The sequence below is a fragment of the Ranitomeya variabilis genome, chromosome 4, assembly GCF_051348905.1.
Source record: "Ranitomeya variabilis isolate aRanVar5 chromosome 4, aRanVar5.hap1, whole genome shotgun sequence".
Lineage (NCBI taxonomy): Eukaryota > Metazoa > Chordata > Amphibia > Anura > Dendrobatidae > Ranitomeya > Ranitomeya variabilis.
In genome coordinates this window covers 522,496,575-522,522,189 of record NC_135235.1, presented here as the reverse complement: position 1 = coordinate 522,522,189, position 25,615 = coordinate 522,496,575, and the positions used below count along the sequence as shown (strand labels likewise).

Below are 25,615 nucleotides of genomic sequence, written 5' to 3'. Positions count from 1 at the left end.
TTTTTTTTTTGGTGTAGAGAGACGCCACCGGCATCGGCGGCAGCCACTACTGCGGCCACCAGCGGCAGCCCACAGCCCGGACCGTCCCGTAAGTTAACCGTCATATATTGCAATGTTATAACAGCTTACGGGACATTGTTTGGGGAGCTGAAATATTGTATATATTACAGATGCAGTTACACCACCGCTGCAAACAACCCCGCCCTTCCGCCACCCATCTTCCTCCCCCGGGTCGGCGTGTTTCCCCCCTGCGTCGAGCAGTCGTAAGTGACCAAAACTGCGCGCGCCTCCCCACACCGAATTCATTTGTTAACCAGATATGTATTTGCTTCATTTTAGCAGCGTTAGCTCTGGCCCACGCGAGGGGATGGGTGGTCAGCAGCTCCAGTGATGAGCAACAGGCGTCCTTTCTCCGTAAGTATACAGACAGTGGGAGGGGTTATCGGTGGGATGTCACATTTGACAACTACAAAAGCAACCCAAAAAAATTGAACACAGACAGCTCGCCAGCGACCAACGATGCCGAAGTCCCCCGGATAACCAGGGTAAACATCGGGTTACTAAGCGCAGGGCCGCGCTTAGTAACCCGCTATTTACCCAGGTTACCATTGTAAATGTAAAAAAAAAAAAAACATACTCACATTACGGTGTCTGTCACGTCCCTAGCCGTCAGCTTCCCGCACTGAATGTGAGCGCCGTCCGTAAAGCACAGCACAGTGGGAAGCTGTCGGCGCGGAACTTGCCCAACACCGCAATGTGAGTATGTACTTCTTTTTTGTTTTGCCACACGCCAATTTAATGGTACCTGAAATCTCTGGGTATGTAAACACATGCCGTATTTGCAGCTTTGGCTACTTTCACACAAGCGTTTTTTGAAATACGTCGCAAATGCGTCCTTTTGGACCAAAAACGCACCCTGCAAAAGTGCTTGCAGGATGCATTTTTCTAAATTGACTAACATTAGCGACGCATTGCCACACGTCTCAATAGTTGTGCGAACGTTGCGCCGGGTTGTGGCTAACCACCGGATGCAAAAACTGCCGGATGCAAAAAACGTTACATGTTAAGGTCCGCCATTTTCGGCAGCGCATGCGCGGTATGGAACTCCTCCCCCACCTCCCCGCAACTCACAATGGGGCAGCGGATGCACAGGAAAAATGCATCCGCTGCCCCCGTTTTGCGGCGCACACAATGCTAGCATTGGTAACCTCGACCCAACGCACTGCGGCAGGCCAAGCCAGACGCTAGTGTGAAAGAAGCCTTAATCACCGTCCCTTCTCCAACTTTTTCTATCTTCTATCCACAGAACCGGACACCGTGAGAGGGCTGCTGGCCAAGCAACATCGGATGGAGAGAACTGTTGCTCTCCTCATGCAGCAGGTACAGCAGCATGGCCGCATGCTGCGACACCTATTGAGGCACGGGAGGATGTAAAAAATTTTTTTTGTTTTTCTAATACTTTGCAAACACCACCCCCCCCACCCCAACAAAAAAAAAAAAAGTTAAGTATTTCAAAAACAATTTAAAAAAATATATATATTGTTACCGTTAATATGTGTGCTGTTTTTATTTACTAGCGGAGCAGGCCAGGGCCAGCCAAGCCACGGCAGGCACAAAAGAGTTGGTTTACCTTTCCATATAGTGTGTGGCAAAAATGGCAGACAGCACAAAAGAGTTTGCAAACCGCATTGTAAAGTGCTTCCATCTTGTGCGTCCGCTTGCCAGATGCACAAGATGGCTGCCGGAGATGGTGTATACATAATTATACCATGTACGTAGATAAGCATTGCTGCATAACCATAACTATACTATACATACATACATACAACTATACATACCGTTGATAAGAAAAGAACCAATGAAGACGCCGGCAGTATAGAGTACGGCGTTCCGGACAGAACGTTCACGGGTGAAGAGGATCGTAGCTGGCGAAGGATCGTTCCGGACAGGACGCTGGAAAGGCTATAGAACGTGGACGCTGCTCTGAAACAATATGAATCAATCGCTGTAGCGTCGTGGTTTATATTCCGTGATGCCGGGACGTCACATCCTGGGTGTCTCCCAGCGGGGAAACACACCTATCTGGCTAGGTTTGCTATCATCACATCGTTACAACCGCTGCTGTTTGACAAGGAGCAACAACCAGCGAGAACGATATGTGAGTCGCTGTTACGTCATGGTATCGCTCCTGCATCGTTCGTCAGTTGGTGTGTCTGACATCTCTACAGCGACCTAAACAGCGACGCTCCAGCGATCTCGTTTTGGTCGGCTCGCTGTCGTTATCGCTGCAGCGTCGTTTCGTGTGAAGGTACCTTAACTGTTGAAGAAGTATCATACTGATAAGACTGTTCCCAATATCTTTTCAACAGAAGAAGAATTGGCGGCGATACAAGCGTTAGAGGATCTTCTGACTGAGCAGACAGAAATATCAGGTACATTTCCAGACTATCAAAAAGAAATCTAAATCATTTCTTTCTATCTCTTTGAATTCATCTATAGAAGTATTTGTTAAAATGGTCTGCAACGAGGTCCAACAACTATCCTCTTTCAGACCTATGGACAATCTGAGAGCAGAACAAAGGATTGCTCTACAGGAATTGTGTAACATGAAAGAGGTTGTCTTTAAGCCCTCTGATAAGGGCGGCAACGTTGTGATATGGCCAACAACACAATACGAAAGGAAAGTGTTCAAGCAGCTTAATGATCCCACTTGCTATGAACGACTAGATCACGATCCCACTTTGATTTTTCAAAGAGACTTATTTTCAATTCTTGATGAAGCTTTTGATAGAGGTATAATATCTAAGAGTATATGGGAAGGATTGAGGGTTTTATTTCCATCTGTACCTACCCTTTATCTACTTACCAAAGTGCACAAAAGTATGGTTGATCCACCGGGACGTCCAATCATCTCTGGTAATTGTAGCCTAATTGAACCTATTTCCAAGTTCTTAGATTACTACCTGAAACCTCTTGTTGCAGAATTGCCATCTTTTATCAGGGATACCACCGAGGCATTGCAGAGATTGGATGGTATACATATCAGTACTGATATGTATATAGTCACTTGTAACGTAGAGTCACTTTATACCTTAATCTCTCATGATGAAGGTATCTCAGCAGTTAGACGTTTTTTGTCCAATCGAGATTTGGATGGGTCATTGGTTCAATTTTTGTTGGAATTACTGCAGTTTGCACTACTCCACAATTATTTTATGTTCAAAGATTGTTTCTTCCTTCAGAAGAGGGGCGTGGCTATGGGGCGGCTTTTGCCCCCTCATATGCTAATTTATTCATGGGCTCATGGGAGCATGATTTTATCCAGAATATGGATTCTACTTCATCAGGATTAGTGTTGTCATATATGAGATTTATTGATGACATCTTATTCATTTGGCAGGGCTCCCATGATGACCTGGTGGATTATCTTCATTATCTGAACACTAATACTAGGAATATCAAACTCACTTATACTATTCGGCAGGATTCCATTGATTTCTTGGACTTGAAGATTTCAACTGATGAACTTGGACATTTACATACTGATGTTTTTCGGAAAGTGACTAGTACCAAAGCATTATTACATGCAAGATCTGCCCATCCGACTCATGTTATTCACGCCATACCGACCGGCCAATTTTTACGGATGCGGCGAATATGTGATCAAGAGGATGTCTTTGAAAAACAAGCGCAAGATCTTTCATCTAGATTTTTACAACGTGGATACCAAATGGACAACATACAGAGAGCTTATTTGCGAGCCAAGAAAACGGATCGATCATCACTTTTGGTCTCTAGAAATAAGAATAAAAATAAGACAAATGATGGCCAAGTACGTCTTATCACCAATTATCATTAGAGATGGCGGGAGATGTCTGATATAATATCTAAATATTGGCCCATTTTGCTGCAGGATCCATCACTGTCAAGGCTTTTGCCTAAGCAACCATCTATTGTGGCCAAACGTGGCAAGACATTGCAGAACTTCCTAGTACATAGTCATTATGTACCCCCTACGTCACAATTCTTTGGGGGGTCTAAAGGTCCTAAATGGGGCTCTGTTAGTTGTGGCACTTGTAAGGCTTGCAAACATGTAGTTAGGACTAATGTCTTTCAGGATTCAGCACGGGAGCGGGAATTTAAGATCTTACATTTTATTAATTGCCGGACTTCTATGGTTATCTATTTGGCTACCTGTCCATGTAATTTAATGTATGTGGGGATGACAACACGTGAATTACGGGTTCGCACTTTGGAACATGTCAAAGATATAAAAGCAGCAGAGAATATTGGTATTGATGATAAGGAGGCCATTTCGAAACTTAAGCCCTTAGCCAGACATTTCCGACTATTCCACACCAACCAATCTCACCTACTGCGTGTTAGGGGAATCGATCGACTATACCCTGGGAACCGCAGGGGCGATTTAAGTAAAAAACTAGCACAGAAAGAATGCAAGTGGGTAACTTCTCAAGAGTATGACTCCCCATGGCCTCAATGAACAGTGGTGCTTTTCAAGCTTTTTATAATACATCATCTTTGATATTAGCTTGCCCGCCAATTTCCGATATTCTTTATAGATCCTCCATTCCTCTTATTTTCTTCTTTTTTTTTCCCTTTTTTCTCCTTTTCTTTTTTGATTTTTTTTGTGTGTGTGCATATATATATATATATATATAGATAGATAGATAGATAGATAGATAGATAGATAGATAGATAGATAGATATTTATTATATGCTTGGTGATGTTGGGTTTATATATAGCTTTTTGATATTATTAACTGTCTCATTTTCTCCGTAATATTTATCATGTGTCATAGTTTGGGCCATATTGCGAATAAAATTTGATTATCACCACTGTTTCTTATTATTTCTTCTTTATTTAATTATTATTTACATTATTATTATACTTTTTTTCAATTTTTTTTATTGTATTTCATTTTTCATCATATTATTTATTTATTTTGTTGGTATTAATTTCTTTATTCAATTCTTATTATTATCTTTTTTATTATTTATACTTTTGTTCTTGTTTTTTCAGTGTTGGTTTTCTTTTCTATACATGTTTTTTTGTTTTGGGGGTTTATTTTCATTCACTATAAGGCTGGGGTCACACATGCGTGTTTTACGGACGTAAGAGCGCAAAAACTACGTACGTAAAACTCGCATTACATACGGCACAATGCTTCTCAATGGGGCTGCTCCTATTAGCCGTATATTACGGTTCAGTATTATACGGCGTTCTACGGCCGTACAAAATCGCAGCATGCTGCGTTTGTCAGCGTATTGCGCAAATAATACGCCAATGAAAGTCTATGGGGGCGAGAAAAATACGGATTCCACACGCACCAGCAGTGTGACTTGCGAGAAATACGCAGCGCTGTTAGTGAAAAGTCGGTAATTCAATTGCCGGCTTTTCATTTCTCCTTCACAAACCCGACAGGATATGAGACATGGTTTACATACAGTAAACCATCTCATATCCCCTTTTTTTTTGCATATTCCACACTACTAATGTTAGTAGTGTGTATGTGCAAAATTTCAGCGCTGTAGCTGCTGAAATAAAGGGTTAAATGGCGGAAAAAATTGGCGTGGGCTCCCGCGCAATTTTCTCCGCCAGAGTGGTAAAGCCAGTGACTGAGGGCAGATATTAATAGCCAGGAGAGGGTCCATGGATATTGGCCCCCCCCTGGCTACAAACATCTGCCCCCAGCCACCCCAGAAAAGGCACATCTGGAAGATGCGCCTAGTCTGGCACTTGGCCACTCTCTTCCCACTCCATGTAGCGGTGGGATATGGGGTAATGAAGGGTTAATGCCACCTTGCTATTGTAAGGTGACATTAAGCCAGATTAATAATGGAGAGGCGTCAATTATGACACCTATCCATTATTAATCCAATTGTATGAAAGGGTTAAAAAACACACACACACATGATTTAAAAGTAGTTTAATGAAATAAACACAGCGGTTGTTGTAATAATTTATTGTTCTCGCAATCCATCAGGAACACCCTCGCTTGGAAAAATAATAAACGCACAAGATACATACCTTCTGGTGAACCGTCTCGTCCCACGAAGTAATCCATCTGAAGGGGTTAACTAATATTACAGGCACGAGCTGCGATAAACCACTCGCTCGTACCTGTAATCCCCGGCGAATGAATGAAATGTAGGTCATTGACCTACATTTCCTTCAGTCGCGGTGATGCACCCCCTGGTGGATGTCCTCATATGACCTGGAGCGTGGGAAAAAGTTCCCAGGCTGCAGTTCATGAGAACATCCACCAGAGGGCGCCTCACCGCGACTCAATGTAAGTACAGATCACTGCTTTCCTTTCAGCACCCGGGGATTACAGGCACGAGCGAGTGGTTTATCGCAGCTCTGCCTGTAATATTAGTTAACCCCTTCAGATGGATTACTTCGTGGGACGTGATCTGACATCAGAAGGTATGTATCTTGTGTGTTTATTATTTTGCCAAGCGAGGGCCTGGAAATGGATTGCGAGAACAATAAATTATTACAACAACCGCTGTGTTTATTTCATTAAAATCCTTTTTAATCATGTGTGTGTGTGTTTTTTAACACTTTCCAACAATTGGATTAATAATGGATAGGTGTCATAATTGACGCCTCTCCATTATTAATCTGGCTTAATGTCACCTTACAATAGCAAGGTGACATTAACCCTTCATTACCCCATATCCCACCGCTACACGGAGTGGGAAGAGAGTGGCCAAGTGCCAGAATAGGCGCATCTTCCAGATGTGCCTTTTCTGGGGTGGCTGGGGGCAGATGTTTGTAGCCCGGGGGGGGGGCCAATAACCATGGACCCTCTCCTGGCTATTAATATCTGCCCTCAGTCACTGGCTTTACCGCTCTGGCGGAGAAAATTGCGCGGGAGCCCACGCCAATTTTTTCCGCCATTTAACCCTTTATTTCAGCAGCTACAGCGCTGAAATTTTGCACATACACACTACTAACGTTAGTAGTGTGGAATATGCAAAAAAAAAGGGGATATGAGATGGTTTACTGTATGTAAACCATGTCTCATATCCTGTCGGGTTTGTGCAGGAGAAATGAAAAGCCGGCAATTGAATTACCGGCTGTTCACAGATATCGCGCTGAATGAAATCTAAATACAGAATATATATATGTGTCTCAATGATATATATATATATATATATATATATATATATATATATATATATATATATATATATATATATATACAGTTAGGTCCATATATATTTGGACAGAGACAACATTTTTCTAATTTTGGTTATAGACTTTTACACACAATGAATTTTAAACAAAACAATTCAGATGTAGTTGAAGTTCAGACTTTCAGCTTTCATTTGAGGGTATCCACATTAAAATTGGATGAAGGGTTTAGGAGTTTCAGATCCTTAACATGTACCACCCTGTTTTTAAAGGGACCAAAAGTAATTGGACAGAATCAATAATTTTAAATAAAATGTTCATTTCTAGTACTTGGTTGAAAACCCTTTGTTGGCAATGACTGCCTGAAGTCTTGAACTCATGGACATCACCAGACGCTGTGTTTCCTCCTTTTTGATGCTCTGCCAGGCCTTCACTGCGGTGGTCTTCAGTTGCTGTTTGTTTGTGGGCCTTTCTGTCTGAAGTTTAGTCTTAACAAGTGAAATGCATGCTCAATTGGGTTGAGATCGGGTGACTGACTTGGCCATTCAAAATATTCCACTTCTTTGCTTTAAAAAACTCCTGGATTGCTTTGGCTTTATGTTTTGGGTCATTGTCCATCTGTAGTATGAAACGATGACCAATCAGTTTTGCTGCAGTTGGCTGGATCTGAGCACACAGTATGTCTCTGAATACCTTAGAATTAATTTGGCTGCTTCTGTCCTGTGTCACATCATCAATAAACACTAGTGACCCAGTGCCACTGGCAGCCATTTATGCCCAAGCCATCATACTGCCTCCGCCATGTTTTACAGATGATGTGGTATGCTTTGGATCATGAGCTGTACCACGCCTTCACCATACTTTTCTCTTTCCATCATTCTGGTAGAGGTTGATCTTGGTTTAATCTGTCCATAGAATGTTCTTCCAGAACTGTGTTGGCTTTTTTAGATGTTTTTTAGCAAAGTCCAGTCTAGACTTTTTATTCTTGATGCTTATGAGTGGCTTGCACCGTGCAGTGAACCCTCTGTATTTACTTTCATGCAGTCTTCTCTTTATAGTAGATTTGGATATTGATACGCCGACCTCCTGGAGAGTGTTGTTCACTTGGTTGGCTGTTGTGAAGGGGTTTCTCTTCACCATGGAGATTATTCTGCGATCATCCACCACTGTTATCTTCCGTGGGCGCCCAGGTCTTTTTGCATTGATGAGTTCACCAGTGCTTTCTTTCTTTCTCAGGATGTACCAAACTGTAGATTTTGCCACTCCTAATATTGTAGCAATTCCTCAGATGGGATTTTTCTGTTTTTGCGGCTTAAGGATGGCTTGCTTCACCTGCAGGGAGAGCTCCTTTGACCGCATGTATACGTCACAGCAAAACCTTCCAAATGCAAGTACCACACCTCAAATCAACTCCAGGCCTTTTATCTGCTTAATTGAGAATGACATAACGAAGGGATTGCCCACACCTGTCCATGAAATAGCCTTGGAGTCAATTGTCCAATTACTTTTGGTCCCTTTAAAAACAGGGTGGCCCATGTTATGGAACTGAAACTCCTAAACCCTTCATCCAATTTTAATGTGGATACCCTCAAATGAAAGCTGAAAGTCTGAACTTCAACTGCATCTGAATTGTTTTGTTTAAAATTCATTGTGGTAATGTTTATAACCAAAATTAGAAAAATGTTGTCTCTGTCCAAATATATATGGACCTAACTGTATATATATATATATATATATATATATATATATATATATATATATATATATATATATATATATATATATATATATATACTGTATATATGTTTTCCCTAACATTTGAGCACATAAATCCATTAGATGTCGGTTTTGCAAGCCTGCGCGAAAATCTCGCAGTACGGATGCCATACGGATTACATACGGAGGATGCCATGCGCAAAATACGCTGACACACCCTGACTACGGATCACTATTTTGGGAACATTTCTCCGTATTACGGCCGTAGTACGGACGTATAATACGTGGCGTATTGTCTTACGCCATGTGTGACTCCAGCCTTAGACTATGTGCACACGTTGCGGATTAGGATTAGGAATTTCTGTTGCGGATTCTGCCTCTCCTGGCAGAAAACGCACCTGCCGTTCTTTGTGCGGTTCCGCAGCATTTTTTTGTGCATTTTTGCTGCGGTTTTCTTGCGGATTTGCTGCGTTTTTTACCCCTGCGGTTTTCTATAATGGAATGGGTACAAAAACGCTGCAGATTCACAAAAAAGAAGTGACATGCTACTTCTTTTAAACCGCAGTGTTTCCGCAGCAGATTTTCCGCAAAGTGTGCACAGCATTTTTTTTTCTCATTGAATTACATTGCACTGTAAATCAATTGCGGATCTGCAGCGTTTCTGCACTGCAAAAAACGCTGCGGATCCGCACAGAATCCGCAACGTGTGCACATAACCTTATGGCCCCCTATGTTTTCGTGCGCTGTCTCTTTCATGCGCTTATATATATTTTTTCATCTTTGGGCAATCTCCATTTACCTTAATGGCTGCAGGGACACTGTGCGCCGCTCTGCGCATGTGCCTGCCTCGCTCCGTTGTCGGCTGCTGGATGATGCGAAGCTGACTGTGACTCACATCGCACTTCCGGTCCCTGATTCCTGGCGCGCGGCTGCTGCATGGGTGAGTGCGGCGCCATGTAATCTGGCGTCCTTGATTGTTAGTCTTCACAGCTGTTTTCTTGCTATATATTACCCACACATTCTGTTCTCCACACTCCCTGACGAAGCGGTAGCGAAACGCGCGTTGGAGTGCAGTGAGGGGGCGGCTTGTGCATCCTGGTCAGTATTGGAACATGGAATAACATTTGGATTTCATACCCCATCTGTTGCATTTGATTACTTTGATTGTTATTTGATGGTATCATGGTTTGCACTATGCATCTTTACCATTTTGTACATATGTATTTGATATATATTTAATCTAATACCATCTTGTGCTATAGTCATCATATGCTTTTCTGTAATCATGTTCTATATGTTTTTATCATGTACTAGGAAATTTGATGTTTTTATTTTATATCTATTCAACTTAATATGTTCTGTTGGCATAGTTATCATCAATTTCTTTAATTACTTCACATATGCACTATGCATTGAGATATTAACTTATTTCCATCAGATATATATTTATATATGAATTTTTCCATACATCAAAATATAGTTTATACCTACCCAGTAATATTGATATTCATTACCATTATCCTTGATGATTTCTGTGATTATTAATTTATACCTTTTTGATTAATTACTTTTGCTGGCCGTTTGACACACCCACCCCTCACATATTTTTCCATCATTTTATTTTATATGTCTTGTTTCAGCATGTTTTTCATGTTTTTTAACAATGTTGTACAATCATGTCTTGTAAATGCTATTATTTAATAAAATCTATATATAGTTATTTGTTTATTGGATACTCATTATTTTTTCGGATTTATTTGTTCTTCTAGTATCATATTTTTTCACTTATTAGTATTATTGGTATTTCTTTTCTATGTAGGTTTATTTGTCGTAGAGATGTGTCTGCTGCTAGAACTCTGTGTGGTACTGACCTTATCTCTAATCTGAGCCGCTGTTAACCTGCGATTTCTGAGGCTGGTGACTCGGATAAACTTATCCTCAGAAGCAGAGGTGACTTTTGGTCTTCCTTTCCTGGGGTGGTCCTCATGTTAGCCAGTTTCTTTGTAGCACTTGATGGTTTTTGCCACTGCATTTGGGGACACTTTCAAAGTTTGCCCATTTTTTCGGACTGACTGACCTTCATTTCTTAACGTAATGATGGCCACTCGTTTTTCTTTACTTAGCTGCTTTTTTCTTGCCATAATACAAATTCTAACAGTCTATTCAGTAGGACTATCAGCTGTGTATCCACCAGACTTCTGCACAACACAACTGATGGTCCCAACCCCATTTATCAGGTAAGAAATCCCACTTATTAAACCTGACAGGGCACACATGTGAGGTGAAAACCATTCCCGGTGACTACCTCTTGAAGCTCATCAAGAGAATAACAAGAGTGTGCAGAGCAGTCATCAAAGCAAAAGGTGGCTACTTTGAAGAACCTAGAATATAAGACATATTTTCAGTTGTTTCACACTTTTTTGTTAAGTATATAATTCCACATGTGTTAATTCATAGTTTTGATGCCTTCAGTGTGAATATACAATTTTCATAGTCATGAAAATACAGAGAAATCTTTAAATGAGGCGTGTCCAAACTTTTGGTCTGTACTGTATATACACATATATATATATATATATATATATATATATATATATATATATATATATATACACACACACATTCATTTCATTTATTTCTGGTGTAATTAAGTAAAGTTGGTTAATATATGTAATAATGGGCGATCAAAAGATCGCATCTGCACCAACATGGTGTCATTAAAAAAGTCAGCTCGGCACACAAAAAATAAGCCCTCACCCAATTCCATATCACGAAAAATGGAGACGCTACAGGTATTGGAAAATGGAAAATTTTCACCACTTAGATAAAAAGGAACCTAGACATATCTGGTGTCTATGAACTCGTAATGACCTGGAGAATCATAATGACAGTTTTAGCATTTAGTGAACCTAGTAAAAAAGCCAAACAAAAAACAAGTGCGGGATTGCACTTTTTTGCAATTTCACAGCACTTGGATTTTTTTTCCTTATTTTCTAGTACACGACATGGTACAACCAATGGTTTTGTTCAAAATTACAACTCGTACCGCAAAAAACAAGCCCTCACATGACCATATCGCTGGAAAAATAAAAAAAGTTATGGCTCTGGGAAGAAGGGGAGCGAAAAGCAAAAACGCAAAACTGAAAAAAGCTCCAGGGGTTAAGGGGTTAAAATACGAGAACAGCTTTAATTCTGTAGGAGTGTTACCATTAGAACAGGTGTCAATTCACACCAGAAATAGATTCGATACTAAAAGGGAAAGAGTCATATTGGATATAAAAATTACAAAGTCTATATCCAAATGGTATTTTTGAACATATAAAATTAAATAAATAAATAAATACATAAAAGCCACAAGCTATTTGTTAGGGGTCGAGTTCCCGCCTCTGCACAGGGGGAATCTCGGGCCATCTCCGCTGCAGTCTCCCATTCTTCTTCTGCCGCAGTGACGCCTGCTCAGCGGAGACGTCGGTCCCAGCGTCTCGCTCAGTCTGACTCTGTACAAAGAGTTACTGCTGCTTTTCCTGCTTCTGCCATGGAAGTCAGTGCTGGGCAGCAGCGAACAGACGCTTCTGGGACTAAGTCCTGCTTTTCTCGTTCTGAGCATGCCCACAGTAAGAACTCTCAGCGGAGATCGAGGGTCACATGATCAGATACTGCAGCTAAGGCCATTGGTCCTTCAGGAAGGTCCTGTAGGTGCTCACGCTCTGTGGCAGCCTCTCATTGGTCCTTCTAGGAAGGTCCTCTACGTGTTGCAACTATTTAAGGCTCGCATGGCCGCACGGCCATGAGCTAGTATTGTTCTATGTTATGCGCTTTGCGCCAGTGTGGTCATGTGAGTTTGTGTTCAGGGACCCGGCTGAAATAGGCCCCTAGAATGCTGGCACCTCCGGCGAGGAGATTTTGTGTGAATGTATTCAGGGACCTGGCTGAAATAAGCCCCTAGAATGCTGGCACCTCCGGCGAGGAGTTTGTGTGCATGCATGACCACTGACTGCTCTCAGTTGAGTAGTTAGCCTGTGCCACTGTGAAGTCAAACAGGGTGCAGTGCTTTGAGTTTTGCCTACTCTGCGAAGTAACAGGGTTAGCTCATACCGCCATATAGTTCCGCCGTTTGCTAGCAGCAGGTTCTCCTGCACGGTGGACCCCGGGCTGCGAACGCATCAATTATAATTAAACCTCTATATTTACTCGGTGCGTTCCGCTAGCCCTAACACAATACTAGCGCCAGGGTCTGGCTAGTAAATGGCGGACATTCAGCAATCCTTGCGGTATATTCAGCAGCTGGAGGGTAGGTTGGCGGCTCTCGAGAGCTCAACCTCAGCTGTGGATGTTACCGCAGTAGCTTTACAGGCTGCTAGCGTGGCTGCAGCAACCTTGTCCACTGCCACCCCTGTTCTGACATTATCTCGCCTCCCGCTGCCAGAAAAATTTTCTGGAGAAAGCAAATCTTGTAGGGGACTCGTGAGTCAGTGCTCTATTTACCTCGAGCTCCTGGCTGCACGTTTTCCCACAGAGCGGGCTAAGGTGGGATTTATTGTGTCTCTCTTGTCGGACAGGGCGTTGGAATGGGCTACACCGCTGTGGGAGCCTGGTGACCATGTGGTGCAGAGTGCTCCGCTGTTCCTGAACACTCTGAAACAGGTCTTTTTAGGACCTCGTGTCACCCATGACACGGCGCTTCAACTGCTGGCATTAACTCAGGGTGTGTCCTTGGTCAGCCATTTTGCCGTCCACTTCTGTACTTTAGCTTCTGAGCTGGAGTGGTCGGATAAAGCCCTTATCCTCATATTTTGGAGGGCGCTGGCTGATCACGTGAAGGACGCTCTGGCCAGTAGGGAGATTCCTGCCACACTGGAGGAGTTAATAACTGTCTCTACTCGTATTGACCTCCGTTTTAACGAGCGGAGGTTAGAGCGAGCCCAGTGTAGGCAGAGGTCTCGGCTGGCTCCCACCTTCGCCAAACCTCTGGAATCTCCGGTCCTGGTTCCTGGGTCACATGAGGCCATGGAAGTGTCACGAGTGGGATCTAAGTCCCGGACCGCTTGTGCTCTCAAGGTCTGTCATGTTTGCCAGCAGTCAGGACATCTGGCCACAAGATGTCCCCAGCGGTCGAGGAAACATCAGCGTCTAGTGGTAGTAGGTGGAGGTACACTAGACACGGCGACGTTTGCCTCCAAATTGTCCTTTAAGGGGACAATTATTATAGGCTCATCCTCCCACTCGGTAGAGCTCTGCGTGGATTCTGGGGTGGAGGGCAATTTTATGTCTTCTGCCTTCGCCCAACATCACGCAATACCCCTGGTTATGCTAGCGCAACCAGTTACGGTACGAGTGGTGAATGGGTCGACACTGCCCTCACAGATAACACACCAGACCATCCCTTTTACTCTGTCCATGTCGCCATCCCATCAGGAGATTATATCTCTGCTCGTCATTCCTGAGGGAATTGATGAGGTCCTGTTGGGGATACCTTGGCTACGGTACCACTCTCCTCATATCGAGTGGTCCTCAGGCAGAATTTTGGGATGGGGTGAATCTTGTGGGGGTAGGTGTCAGAGGGAGTGCGTTCAGGTTGCTGCTACAGAGGTACCCGCATATCTATCCTCTCTCCCCAAGCAATATTGGTCTTATGCGGACGTGTTCTCCAAAAAGGCGGCGGAGACCCTTCCGCCCCATCGCCCCTATGACTGTCCTATTGACCTCTTGCCTGGTGCTGAGCCTCCCCTGGGGCGAGTCTATCCGTTATCTCTCCCGGAGACGGAGGCAATGTCTCAGTACATTCAAGAGAATCTGGCAAGAGGGTTCATCAGGAAGTCAGTGTCACCTGCTGGGGCTGGGTTCTTCTTCGTGCAGAAGAAGAATGGGGAACTGCGTCCATACATAGATTACAGGGGTCTTAACGCCATCACCGTTAAGAATAAGTCTCCTTTGCCATTGATATCTTTGATAGGCTTCGGGGAGCAAGGGTATTTACTAAATTAGATCTGCGGGGTGCTTACAACCTGATTCACATCCGTGAGGGGGACGAATGGAAGACGGCTTTTAACACCAGGGATGGGCACTATGAATATCTGGTGATGCCCTTCGGGCTCTGTAATGCCCCAGCCGTTTTCCAAGACTTTGTGAACGACATCTTCCGGGATATGCTCTCCACCTCGGTCGTAGTCTATCTGGATGATATTCTCATCTACTCTCCAGATATTGACTCCCACCGGAGAGATGTTTGCAAAGTCTTCGACCTCCTACAGGCAAACTCCCTCTATGCCAAGTTGGAAAAGTGTATGTTCGAGCAGGAGTCCTTACCTTTCCTAGGCTATATCATCTCCGCCCAGGGATTGGCTATGGATCCTGCCAAACTACAGGCTGTGATGGACTGGCAAGAACCCCATTCTCTTAAAGCGGTGCAGCGCTTTATGGGGTTCATTAATTATTATCACCAGTTCATTCCTCACTTATCAACTTTGGTAGCTCCCTTGGTTGCCCTCACCAAGAAGGGAGCAAATCCCAAATTGTGGTCTAAGAAGGTCTCCAAGGCCTTTAACTCCATAAAGTCACACTTCGCTAGCGCTCCCATTCTACATCGCCCCGATGTAGATAAGCCTTTTATCATGGAGATGGATGCCTCATCTGTTGGTGCTGGAGCAGTCCTCTTCCAAAAGGATGCTCAAGGTCGGAAGCATCCTTGCTTCTTCTTTTCTAAGACCTTCTCACCAGCAGAGAGGAATTATTCCATCGGGGACAGGGAGTTGCTAGCCATGAAGTTGGCTTTCTCGGAGTGGAGACATCTCTTGGAGGGAGCTCGATTTCCCTTCCAAGTCTTCACAGATCACAAAAATTTGGTGTACCTGCAGACAGCCCAGCGGTTAAATTCTCACCAGGCCAGATGGTCCTTGTTCTTCTCCCGGTTTCATTTCACCCTCCATTTTCTTTCTGGGGAGAAGAACATTCGTGCCGACGCTCTCTCGCTCCGTTGTGTCATCTGTGGAGGAGGAATAGGAGCCTCGGCTTATTGTCCCCACTGAGAGCCTGAGAACTGTGGCCCCGGTTTCGCTAGAGTCTGTGCCTCCCTGGCAAGACTTTTGTACCATCCAGTTTGCGACCGGAGGTTCTCTCTTGGGCACACTCGTCCAGGGTGGGTGGACATTTTGGTTCCAAAAGGACATCAGAGTTACTGGCGAGGACATACTGGTGACCGCATATGGCTCGTGATGTCGCAGACTATGTTCAGGCGTGTGTCTCTTGCGCCAAGAACAAGTCCCCTCGGCAAAGGCCAGCTGGGTTGCTGTACCCTCTGCCGGTGGCGGACAGGCCCTGGGAGATGGTCGGGATGGACTTTGTGGTGAGCTTACCCAAGTCTCGTAACTGCACCATTATCTGGGTGATCACCGACCATTTTTCCAAAATGGTTCATTTGGTGCCTCTTCCACGGCTACCTTCTGCACGGGCTCTGGCAGCCTTGTTCATCAAGCATATCTTTCGCTTACATGGCATGCCGGACAAGATTGTCAGTGACCGGGGTCCCCAGTTTGCGTCTCGATTCTGGAGGGAGCTTTGTTGTCTACTCAGTATTGAGTTAAATCTCTCCTCGGCTTATCATCCCGAGACGAATAGGTTGGTTGAGAGGGCCAATCAGACTCTGGTCACTTATTTACGACATTTTGTTTCTGCCAGGCAGGATGACTGGGCATCCTTGTTACCGTGGGCTGAGTTTGCCCTTAACAATGCTGTAGCCGACTCCACCGGTCAGACTCCTTTCCTCCTTAATTACGGCCAACATCTGCGGGTTCCTGTGCCTATGCCCATGTCCTCTGCTGACTCCAGGGTGGCAGACTGGGCAGTGGAGGCACGAGACATTTGGAACCGCACTCAGGATGCCATCCGGGCCTCCAAGGAGAGAATGAGGTCCTCCGCCGATGCACATCGGTGCCCTGCCCCGACCTTTGCTTCTGGCGACTTAGTGTGGCTCTCCGCTCGTAACATCAGGCTGCGTGTTGAGTCCACTAAGTTTGCACCTCGCTACTTGGGTCCCTTCAAGATCCTCGAACAGGTTAATCCTGTGGTCTACCGTCTAGCCCTTCCTCCATGCCTAGGTTTCACCGACACTTTTCATGTGTCCCTCCTTAAGCCCGTATACATGTCCCGGTTTTCTGAGTTATCTGCCGGGACATCGGGTTCGTCTACGGACGATTACGAGTACGAGGTGAACGCTATTTTGGGGTGCAAGGTGGTTTGTGGCAAAAAATTTTATTTGGTGGACTGGAAGGGTTACGGTCCTGAGAGCCTGCTGAGCACATTCGGGCTCCGCAGCTCATTGCTGCCTTCGAACGTAGCGAGGCCCAAGGAGGGCGGGGCCCTAGGAGGGGGGGTAATGTTAGGGGTCGAGTTCCCACCTCTGCACAGGGGGAATCTCGGGCCACCTCAGCTGCGGTCTCCCATTCTTCTTCTGCCGCAGTGGAGCCTGCTCAGCGGAGACGTCGGTCCCAGCGTCTCGCTCAGTCTGACTCTGTACAAACAGTTACTGCTGCTTTTCCGGCTTCTGCCATGGAAGTCAGTGCTGGGCAGCGGGGAGCAGAGGCTTCTGGGACTAAGTCCTGCTTTTCTCATTCTGAGCATGCCCAGAGTAAGATCTCTCAGTGGAGATCGAGGGTCACATGATCAGATACTGCAGCTAAGGCCATTGGTCCTTCATGAAGGTCCTGTAGGTGCTCACGCTCTGTGGCACCCTCTCATTGGTCCTTCTAGGAAGGTCCTGTACGTGCTGCAACTATTTAAGGCTCGCATGGCCGCATGGCCATGCGCTAGTATTGTTCTATGTTATGTGCTTTGCGCCAGTGTGGTCATGTGAATTTGTGTTCAGGGACCCGGCTGAAATAAGCCCCTAGAATGCTGGCACCTCCGGCGAGGAGATTTTGTGTGAATGTATTCAGGGACCTGGCTGAAATAAGCCCCTAGAATGCTGGTACCTCCGGCGAGGAGTTTGTGTGCATGCATGACCACTGACTGCTCTCAGTTGAGTAGTTAGCCTGTGCCACTGTGAAGTCAAACAGGGCGCGTGTGCTTTGAGTTTCAGCTACTCTGTGAAGTAACAGAGTTAGCTCATACCGCCATATAGTTCCGCCGTTTGCTAGCAGCAGGTTCTCCTGCACGGCGAACGCATCAATTATAATAAAACCTCTATATTAACTCGGTGCGTTCCGCTAGCCCTAACACTATTAGATCCCTTGCCAGGATTGTAGCCATGTGAATTGGGTGGGGTTCCACAAAAATTTTTTTGCCCTTCAGGATTATATATACATATTAAAATCTCTATGTATATAATTACATACCCTCAGTTGTATCCAAAAATTCAGCGTGGGATGTACTTTGGAGAGAAAATGGGAGATTTATGCCTAAAAGTGGTGTGACATTGGTGGGGCACAGCTGTTGTCTGCCACATATGGTGGTACCAGGTACACTCCGATTAGAGTGACCAACATGATGCCATATCCCTGTAGTCAAACATCTTTCAAAATCTACGGTATATAAATTTCTAAGGTACAAGACAAGGTTGCCCCCTTTTATTTGTCACTGCTACGGAACTCTTGGCCCAAAACAAATAGGGATAACTCCACCATTAAAGGAATTAGGACTCCAATTTGCCAGTTCAAGATAGGCTTATTTGCTGACAATTTGCTGCTGTCACTTTCAGATTCTCTCATTACAGCTAAGAAAATTATAATTAATCTTATTTTAAGATTAATTAGGATAAATCTAAAACTTTTACACTTTAATATAGATGACATGTTGAAAAACAACATAAAAAGAGGTTTCATCTTTTAGCTGGGAAGATGAAAAAATGTCATACTTCAGTATAACAATTCTGAAAACTCTTAAATCTATTATTTCATCAAATATGGAAATCTTTACTAAATCTATATCTAACGACTTTTGGTAACTGACTTATCCTGGGTAGGAAGAATTATGGCAATTAAGAGGTTTGTTCTAGCAAAAAATTTTATATATCTTTAGAACCCTCCCTCTCACTATTCCACTAACTTTTTTAATCAAACTTCAAAATCTAAATCAACAATTTTATTTGGTATAACAAGAGGGCTAGGGTAGCAAAGTACATCTATATATATACTAGATGGTGGCCCGATTCTAGCGCATCGGGTATTCTAGAATATGCATGTCCACGTAGTATATTGCCCAGCCACGTAGTATATTGCCAGGCCACGTAGTATATTGTCCAGGCACGTAGTATATTGCCCAGCGACGTAGTATATTGCCCAGCGACGTAGTATATTGTTCAGCGACGTAGTATATTGCCCAATTACGTAGTATATTGCCCAGCGATGTAGTATATTGTTCAGCGCCGTAGTATATTGCCCAGCGACGTAGTATATTGCCCAGTTACGTAGTATACAGCACAGAGCCACATAGTATATTGCACAGCGAAGTAGTATACAGCACAGAGCCACGTAGTATATTGCCCAGCCACATTTGTCACAGGTTAAAAAATAAAAAATAAACATATACTCACCTTTCCAAGGGCGCCTTGTAGTCCACGGCAGCTTCCGGTCCCAGGGTTGGTCTGAGCGCAGGACCTGTGATGACGTCGCGGTCACATGACCGTGTAGCGGTCACATGACCGTGACATCACGTCAGGTCCTTTCCGCGCAGGCGCGCAGGACTTGTGATGACGTCGCGGTCACATGACCGTGACATCATGGCAGGTCCTGCTGCCATACCATCTTTGCCACCGCTACCTGCAACGGAAGATGGCGGGCGGCGCGAGCGGCTCAGCGGACTACAGAGGGTGAGTATTGCAGGTTTTTTGTTTTTTTTTTCATTATTTTTAATATTACATTTTGTACTATTGATGCCGCATAGGCAGCGTCAATAGTACAAAGTTGGGGACACACGGTTAATAGCGGCGGTAACGGAGTGCGTTACCCGCGGCATAACGCGATCCGTTACCGCCGGCATTAACCCTGTGTGAGCGGTGACCGGAGGGGTGTATGCAGGCGTCGGGCAGTGAGAGCGGGGACTAAGGAGCGGCCATTTTTTTCCGGACTGTGCGCGTCGCTGATTGGTCGCAGCAGCCATGACAGGCAGCTGGCGAGACCAATCAGTGAACGAATAACCGCGACAGACAGTCAGAAGGACAGACAGACGGAAGTACCCTTAGACAATTGTATAGTAGATAAAAACAAGTGTATGTGTGTATCGATGATGTCATAATGGTTGCCATGGTGACGGTGATGTCATAATGGTTGCCATGGGGACGATGATGTCATAATAGGTTGCAATGGTTATGTCATAATGGTTGCCATGGTGACAATTTCATAATAAGTTGCCATGGCGACGATGTCAGCATGGTTGCCATGGCGACGATGATGTCAGAATGGTTGCCATGGCGAAGATGATGTCATAATGGGTATATGGGTATGGGACTATGGGATGAAGGATGTGTATGATGGGCATATGGGAACGGGACTATGGGATGAAGGATGTGTATGATGTGTATATGGGTCGGGACAATGGGATGGAGGATGTGTATGATGGGAATATGAGCACGAGACTATGGGATGGAGGTTATGTATGATGGGTATATGGGCACGGGACTATGGGATGGAGGATGTGTATGATGGGTATACGGGAACGGGTCTATGGGATGGAGGATGGGTATATGGGCATGGGACTATGGGATGGAGGGATATGTATGATGGGTATATGAGCACGCGACTATGGGATGGAGGTTATGTATGATGGGTATATAGGCACGGGACTGTGGGATGGAGGATATGTATGATAGATATATGGGCACGGGACTATGGAATGGAGGATATGCATGATGGGTATATGGGCACGGGACTATGGAATGGAGGATAATCATTATAATTTGTTATAACTAAACACAGTTAGTTACTATGCCCGTGCAACGTCGGGCTCTTCAGCTAGTTCTGTATCAATATAAACTAAACGGGGGTTTGAGTCTTCCCAACTAATTGGCCTACTATTTAACCAATCTAATCAAACAAAGTGCAAACTGGTTTAAACAAGGTTTTTCTCCTTCCTGGTTAGATCAAAATAATAATCTTCCTCTTAAGGATTTGATTTTCAATCATTTAATTAATCCTTGTCTACTTGAGCCTACCCATCCAATTTTCAAAGCGATTGTAAACTTTTGGGAACAAAATGGTGAAACCCAGTAAAACAATTTCAAAACTTGATCAAATCAAAAATTTCACTCTATCCTCTAATGTTTTGATGAACAAATCCTTAATTCCTACTTCTTGGGCTCAATCCGGCCTTAAAAAAAATTAGAGATATACAAAAGAGAAAATGTACGGTAAATAGTCTTATGGCTACTATTTTTTTGCATTTCTAGATGTTTAAATATTTTGTGCAAAAACTTCTAGCAAGTAAATCTCCCTTATTGGAAACTAAAGGCATTATCTTAAGCAACATTAACAAAGACATTTTTTGAACTACGAGAAATTTATATAATTATTTCAACAACGATACTACTGTTGTCAAGAATTCCTATATGCTTAAATGGGAAACTGATCTAAAAATTCAATTTTCGCCAGACCAATGTGAACATTCTCTTAAACTCTCCAATGCCTCCATAAATCCCTTTACAAAATGTGTGTAAAGTGGTATTATTTCCCAGTTAGGTTAGCCCATATACGTCCAGACAATTCTCCCTTGTGTTGTAGAAACTATGATCTCATTGGCAGCCTTCTCTACAATTTCTGCAGCTGTCCAAGAATTAAGAATTTATGGCTTCAAGTTTTTTTTCTTAATCAATAAAATACTCAGTAGAAAAATATTAATCACCCCTCAAACGGCCATCCTTTAAATTGGATATTATAGACCCTTCATACAGATTTGTTAATTCATATCTTCATGGTAATGGAAAACTATTGCTTTTTTCTGGAAAAAATATACTCCACCCAAATTCTCTGATATCCTTGAAAAAAACTCACTTCATACATCTCTTGAATATAGGTATGCTATCATTAACAATTTCCACAAAATGTTTAAAAAAAAATGGGAGTGTAGGATTTCCTCTTTCCACTAAATTTACAGATATTTCTGACTTATGTTTTTTTTTCAGATCTATGTACGTTATGTCCAACTTTTCAACTATATGAACCAAGATCTTCCTTAAGTTCCCTCAGATTCTGAAGAGGGGAAAACTATATAAGGAATAGGACTATTTTCCTTTTCCAATCTGTCACATTAGACAAAGAGAAGTTGTTTTGTTTTAGTTGACAGTCCCTAAGAAAGCAGGTACCAAGCACCCAAATGAGTGCAATTATAGGGACAAAAAATGTTGTTAATATATATGGCCAAAGTTAAATATCTCAAGATAAACATATAGGAATAATGAGATGGACAAATCGGGAAGAGAGGGGAATGATAGGGAGGGGAGGTCACCATTCTTGGGGGGGGGGGGGGATTGACGAGGTTTCGTTCTCCATGAGTAGCTCTACCGTCCCCTGTAAGTGGATGTACGCCCCAAGCTAATTCGTAACCGGAAGTGACGTGTACAAGCGCTGCCTCCTCCTCACCGCTGTTTTCAAAAGTAGCCGGCGCCTGGACTCTTATCCCGCCTGGTGCAGGCGCAGTGAGCACTGGCCGTCTTTCCTCATATGCAGTCCAGCTGACTGCGCCTGCACGGCCACCCTGCCTGTGATTCCCAGCCCCGCAATGTGAATAAATCATAAGTCACTGTGGGGCTGGGATTCACAGGCAGGGCCGCCGCGCAGGCGCAGTCAGCTGGGCTGCATATGACGAAAGACGCCAGCACTCACTGCGCCTGCACCAGGCAGGGGATAAGAGCGCAGGCGCCGGCTACTTTTCAAAACAGTGGTGGAGGAGGAGACGGCGCCCGGCGCCAAGAAGATGTGAGTGACAGCTGTGTGCTGTCTGAAGCATGGGGGAAACGCCAGCCCACTTGACTGAGGAGCAGGTATTTCAGACAAATTATAAAACTGATTATTTCTCAAGTTACAGCACCCAGAACTAAAAGAGCCACCTTGTCAGAATGGTGGCTCTTTTGGTTTGAAACGACTGGGGGGGGGGTGACAGGTTCCTTTTAAAGGTTATGTTTTAATATTGGGAGACTCTCCAAGCTACACTCTAGTGGTAAAATTAGGTGCCTAGGCTTTTACTCGGGTCCTCTTATACTCGAATATACATGGTAGTTTTTATTGTATAAAAGCGACATAACATAAAAACACTATATAAATGGGGTATTGCTGTAATCGTACTGATCCGAAGGATAAATCTGCCTTTTCAATTTTACCACCCGCGGAACGACAAACAGTTTCTGAATTGCTGGCTTTTGTTCATTCTACCGTCCAAAAATCAGAATATAAAGCAATCAAAAACTGTCATGTGTCTGAAAATGGTACCAGTAAAAAGGTCAACTAGTCTCGCAAAAAAAAAGCCCTCACATGAAAAATTATAGCTCTCAAAATATGGTGATGCAAAAACTACTTTTTACAATAAAAAGTGTTTTTTTAGTGTGAGACAGCAGCCAAACATAAAAAAACTATAAATCTGGTATGCCTATAATCTCACCAACCCAAAGAATAAAGTCGCCATATCACTTATACCGCACGAGTAACAACATAAAAAATTAAATAAAACCAATTCTTCCCTGCTGTTGATTTGTTCATTCGGCCTCCCAAAGATCGCAGTAAGGCACATATTTATCCTGCACTCGAAGCTAAGCTGTGAAAAAAAAACAAAAAAAAACCCATTTTCGTCACAAAAAGGATTTTTAGCCCCAAATTTTGAATTTTCATTAGGCAATATCTCCCGAGTACACGGATTCTCTATACATGGTCGAAAACTACTTTTGAGGCACAGTGCAAAGCTCAGAAGGTAAGAAGCGCCATATTGGAGTTCAGATTTTGCTGAAATGGTTTGAGGGTGCTACGTCAAATTGGCAGAGCCCTTGAGGTGCCAGAACAACAGAAAAATCCCATATGTGAACTCATTTTGCAAATTACACTCCCCAATGAATTCATCTAGGGGTGCAGTGATCATATTGACACCATGTGCCTCACATAATTTTATATAATTGAGAAGTGAAGAAAGAATAAATTACATTTTTACCACTAAAATGTTGTTCTAGACCCAAGTTTTTAATTTTTCCTAAGGCTAATAGGAAACATTTTTTACAACAAACTGAGGTTCATTTTTTCCTTTGCAGGTGCGGGTGTTTGTGGGTGCCATGACCCACTGGGAGAGCCCCCGAGTTGCCAGAACAACAGAAACCCTCACAAGTGACCCCATTCATTTAGGAGTGAAATAGTGATATTGACACCACAGGTGTGTCACAGATTGTTACACCATTAGACAGTGAAGAAAAAATAATTACATATTTATCACCAAGATTTTGTTTTAGCCCCAGACTTTACATTGGGTAAAAATGGCACCTTAGTTTGTCCCACAATTTCTACTGAACGTGGCAATATCCCATATGTGGCTGTACAGTACTGTTTAGCCATACGGAGAGACTCGGGAGGGACAGAGTGCTATTTGCCTCCTGAAGCGCAGATTTTCCTAGAATAGTTTACGGACTCCAAATACAGAGCCTCTAAGTGCTAGAAGAGTAGAATTCCTCCCTCAAGTGACCCCATTTAGGAATTTATATCCCTTTGGGAATTTATCTACAGGAGTAGTGACGGCTTTGACTCCATGGGTGTTTTCCAGAAACAAGCAAGCAATGAATGTTGCCTTGTGAAAATTTCAATCTGCTGCTGTAGTGAACGGTACATTGTAGTGACCAAGAAAAAAATTGACCATATCCGACAGGATATTTTCTCCCAAACCCTCATACCATGCACTGCCCTCCCTCCCCAACTGCATCTATTTCACTCTCTAACTTTGAACCAGTCACAGAAGAAGTAATAAGGCTTCTTGCATCGTCTCGCCTCACTACTTGTACTAGTGACCCTATTCCCTCACATCTCCTCCAGTCCCTTGGGCAGGTTGTTGCTGATGCGGTGATACCAAATTAGGAGTACCTTTTATTGTTTATATTTTTTTGTCATTAAAAAATTTATTCATGGGTACAATATATTTAGATTTTTTTATTTTATGATTTTTTTTATATACAGTATATACTCTAGTATAAGCCGAGGCACTTAATTTTACCACAAAAATCTGGGAAAACGTATTGACTCGAGTATAAGCTGGGTATGCATTGTCCCCTCATCCCTATCCTGGTATGCATGGCTCCTCATTCCCATCCTTGTATGCATGGCTCCTCATGCCCATCCTGGTATGCATGGTTCCTCATTCCCATACTGGCATGCATGGCTCCTCATGCCCATCCTGGTATGCATGGCTCCTCATGACCATCCTAGCATGCATGGCTCCTCATGCCCATCCTAGCATGCATGGCTCCTCATGCCCATCCTGGTATACATGGCTCCTCATCCTCATCCTGGTATGCATGGCTCCTCATCCCCATCCTGGTATGCATGAGTCCTCATCCCCATCCTGGTATGCATGACTCCTCATCTTGGTATGCATGGCTCCTCATCCCCATCCTGGTATGCATGAGTCCTTATCCCCATCCTGGTATGCATGACTCCTCATCTTGGTATGCATGGCTCCTCATCCCCATCCTGGTATGCATGGCTCCTCATCTCTAGGAGATGAGCAAATTTGATCGGGTCAGGGCTTATTCAGCAAGCTATAGCACTTACCGAATTAGGTCGGTTT

At 43.8% G+C, this 25,615-nt stretch overlaps 1 protein-coding gene and 1 long non-coding RNA gene across 5 annotated transcripts in view; one reads left to right on the top strand and one right to left on the bottom strand.

The window, feature by feature from the left end:
- The window catches only part of SKAP1 (src kinase associated phosphoprotein 1), an 862,974-nt gene that overhangs the window by 607,626 nt on the left and 229,733 nt on the right, over positions 1 to 25,615 (bottom strand). The window lies entirely within an intron of this gene.
- LOC143769107 (uncharacterized) lies at positions 36 to 1,397 on the top strand. Its single transcript, XR_013214215.1, has 4 exons — positions 36 to 88; positions 171 to 263; positions 340 to 414; positions 1,307 to 1,397. It is a non-coding gene; the product is annotated as an uncharacterized LOC143769107 (long non-coding RNA).